Source organism: Cetorhinus maximus, chromosome 2, assembly GCF_964194155.1.
Source record: "Cetorhinus maximus chromosome 2, sCetMax3.hap1.1, whole genome shotgun sequence".
Classification (NCBI taxonomy): domain Eukaryota; kingdom Metazoa; phylum Chordata; class Chondrichthyes; order Lamniformes; family Cetorhinidae; genus Cetorhinus; species Cetorhinus maximus.
The window spans coordinates 82,717,317-82,720,978 of NC_135880.1; the positions used below are offsets into that span (position 1 = coordinate 82,717,317).

The 3,662-nt window shown below is 47.7% G+C and overlaps 1 long non-coding RNA gene across 1 annotated transcript; it reads right to left on the reverse strand.

Moving 5' to 3' along the window:
* Positions 1-889: 889 nt before the first annotated feature.
* On the reverse strand, positions 890-3,303 carry LOC144690393 (uncharacterized). The gene is made up of 4 exons (XR_013578878.1): positions 1,713-3,303; positions 1,494-1,614; positions 1,232-1,259; positions 890-1,109 (listed from the first exon to the last, which is right to left on the reverse strand). It is a non-coding gene; the product is annotated as an uncharacterized LOC144690393 (long non-coding RNA).
* Positions 3,304-3,662: the final 359 nt, after the last annotated feature.

A 3,662-nucleotide genomic window follows, 5' to 3' on the forward strand; every position in this document is an offset into this window, starting at 1 on the left:
ACCCCACTTAACTCTAGAGAAGTTACTCACGGATTGAGAAGAGAACAAGTGTATGGCCTCACAGGAGCAGTGACAGACTTTAACCAGCTTAAAGCACATTCTTACCAGCATAGAGCACTGGTAGGTTTCTCACTGCTTGTCTAGCTAGGACTATAATGTGAAATGGAACAAAGGATTTCAAATCCAAAGTAAAATGGGAAGAGTTAACAATTGACTCTTCCAGATTTTGTTAATGAGCCTGGATAACTTGTCAATTATCAATGTGAGCCTGTTTCGTTTAGGTATTAGATTACCCCAGAAGGAAGTTCCAGTAATACAAATACCAGCTGGAGCCAGTTCTGAACAGGGAAACTCTTTCGAGTTACCAACAGTCACAGATTGGAACTTCTTTTGAGTACAATCACAGTTCTTGGTTTTCCAGGAGTGGGACATGAACCCACAACCCTCTGATTCAAAGGCAAGGGTGCTATGAACTGAGCCACAGCTGACACCTCCCTGAACAGGGAAATAAGAACAGTTCAGAACTGGTGCTCCAGTAGAAATTGCCAGTTAAGGTGCCAATAATACAGCTGATATAGTTATTACTGGTCTGAGCTGGTTATTTATCCAGTTTATTCGCTGTGTCGCTGTGCTTTATATTGCACTTAGATTTATTGCTATATGTATTTATTTATCACATTTATTGCTGGTGAGCATCAATTGATGTCATTAACTATCCCTTCCAATGTGTATTTTTTTGGATAGGAATGCTCAAGATTAATAAGTGGGATTCTGCAGATTTGCAGGTCAGACAAAACACTCAGAATAAAAAAAGTATGCTTATTGTGAAAAATGCCAAGCATACAAAATTAAAATTCCTCATTGATCACAGGCAAAAAAAACTCAGAATGAAGGTTTCGGTAAAGGGTCAACAACTTTATTCCTGGGAAAGACGTGAGAAAACATAAATAACTCATGCAGAGCATCAAAATGCTGATTGATTTCAGGTCGAACTTGCTCACGGTTCAAATCCATTCTTTTCTCCATTATATAACTGATCAGCTTGCTCTGCTCCTTTGAGACCTCATCCTTGCTCAACCCCTTCTTCTTTAAATGATGAGTGAAACATGCTGCAGATGGAGAAGGAAGAGGGAAAACATAAGCATTGATTCACTGAAACCATTAAAGTTAAACAAATAACAAAAAAACAAAATTAAACAAAAAAACAAATGGAAAAATAACTGCCACTCACTGAGCTCCAGACCTCCCTGCAATTGAACCTGTAGGGGAAGAAAAGGAACATATCAGTGTTCCACGTGCAAGATCTGTAATTCAGACTAAATTACGGTGCATATCAGACTGCATGAATGAAGATGTTATATATATCACCCCCTGTGATATCCATCACTTTTAAAGATGCTTTGTCTATGAACCACCACAGTTTTATCTGAAACATTTAGAAAACCATCCCATCCCATCTATGGGGTGTAAAGGACCTCCGCACGAGTGCTTACCCAGCTGTGCAAATAAATGCGGCTGCGGCTTCAATCTGTGCAGGAGTGGGCAGGGTTGTTGCTCCGAAAGGCATGGTCATGGGCTGCAGTGTCCCCACACGTGATTGCTGTGGTCCTCGGGCTGCAACAGAAAAAAAGAGTAATAGCTAAGCTTATAATGACTCCTCAGCACTAAGATAGCTGTTGCATAAGGGTTGTAGTTATCTAAACGCATATTACACTGCGTGCAGGTGCTGAAACATTGGCCCTGGAGCCTGCAGTTGAGCCTCGAAAGCTCAAACTCCAACCTTTCCTGGAGGCCATGATCGATCCTGAAAAACTCTTCCAGATTCTGTTGGCTGAGACCTTCTCTGCCTCCAGCCTCTGAACAGTCCGTAGCTTTTCCCAGTTCTGGGTGGGTTCTGTGCAATCCTCCAGCTGCATTGCTTCCCTGGAAGTACTAGCTTTATTACTCTTGGTCGTTAGATGTTTGGACATCACGCTTCTCAGCTTCTTGCATTAGCTGGCATATGTTCAGGCAATCTTATCTTTCTATCAGGAAAAAGGAATTAGATGTTAATAAGGTTGTTGACATTTTTGACATGAGAAGGCATACAAGTTCCATGTATTATTTGTTTTTAAGCACATGATTGTTCATGCAGGTCTGTGAGAATACAATATTAGCAAAGACGATGAAACACAATGGGCAGAATTTTGCCCTTGACGGGCGGGCAGGCCCACAACCGAAATGGGCCGGGCCCCCATTTTGCACAGGCGGGCCAATTAAGGCCTGCCCAGCGGGGTTACGACTTCCATGTACATCGGGAAAATTAAATCGGCGGTGGGTGTGTTCAGACCGCCGGTTCCAATGGGATAAAGAGCGGCCAGGCAGCCTCCTTGAGGCAGTGCACTATGGTCACTCATAGAGAAGGACATGCTGGTTTGAGGGCAGAGGGGGAGGAGGAGGAGGGGGGCAGGCTGCAGGATAGGCCAGCGGGGGGCCACTGTGCCCCTCGGTTCTCAGATGCTGTCCTCCTCCAAGAGATGTCCAACCGTCAGGATATTTTGTATACAGAGGATGGGAGGAGGAGGGCCCCCACATCACCAGGCAGGCGTGGCAGGATGTGGCGGTGGCTGTAAGCGCCCATGACGATGTGCGGCGCACTGGGACGCATTGCCACAAGCGCTTCAATGATTTGTTGCGCTCTGGAAGGGTGAGTACCATGTCAGCCTTGGCCATTTTACCCAGCAGGTAGCCTTAGCCTTTGAGGGCCCCCCCGACACCACCCCCACCCCCCCCAATGTCTTAGTCTCGTTACTGCATTGGGCATTTGGCGCACGCTGCGTGGGCAAACAGATAGTGACCATGCTTACATCAGTCTTAGTGGTTGAGGAGAAGATGGGTTCTCCCCGCAGCATATGTCGGTGTTTGTCGCATTTGAGTAGTCTGGGGGCAACCTGCAGGAGAGGCAGCTAGACACATACTCAGAACCCCAACACATGGCTTATTGATGGTGATGAGATGGTGGAAGGGGAGCCTCAAGGTGTCATGGCTAAGAGCCATCTGCTGGCCTCGGCGCCGCACCTAGTTGTGCCTCCTTGCCATGGGCACTAAGACCCGTATGTTATTCAAAGTGATGGACACCGAATGTGTCCAAGGTGTCCGTTGGGGGAGGGGGTTGGGAGCAGCCGTACTATCTTCTGGGGACTGATCACCAGTAGTGTGGACAGGAGGCGCTGGAGGCCTCAGATGGGCCACTGTGGTTGGGGTGCGGCGTGCGCGTGCAGAGTACATGAGCGATCAGCCTCAATAAATCCTCTTCTCTGTTCTGCAGGCAAAAACAGAGCACAATCTGAGGTAGCGCCAGCGGACTGGTGGTGGCCACGCCATGCTGCAGCGCCTCACCACCTACGAGGAGCAGGCCATGGAGCTGGGGAGAGGCAGTCGGCCAGGTCAGCAGGTGTCAGCGAGGCTGGGGTGCAGCGGCCAGGTATTTGAGGGCTACAGTCCCATCTACTCTGTCTCTCCCACCATCCAAAGCACTGATGGTTGCTGCAATCGTTAATGCAGCAACACTGCTCATTCACAGACTGATACAGTCAGACATGTGGGTGATACACAAAGGTCCCTCGGCCCCTTGAGGATGCGCGTCTCTAACACCTTCCAAAGTCACCTTATCCCATTTGTGA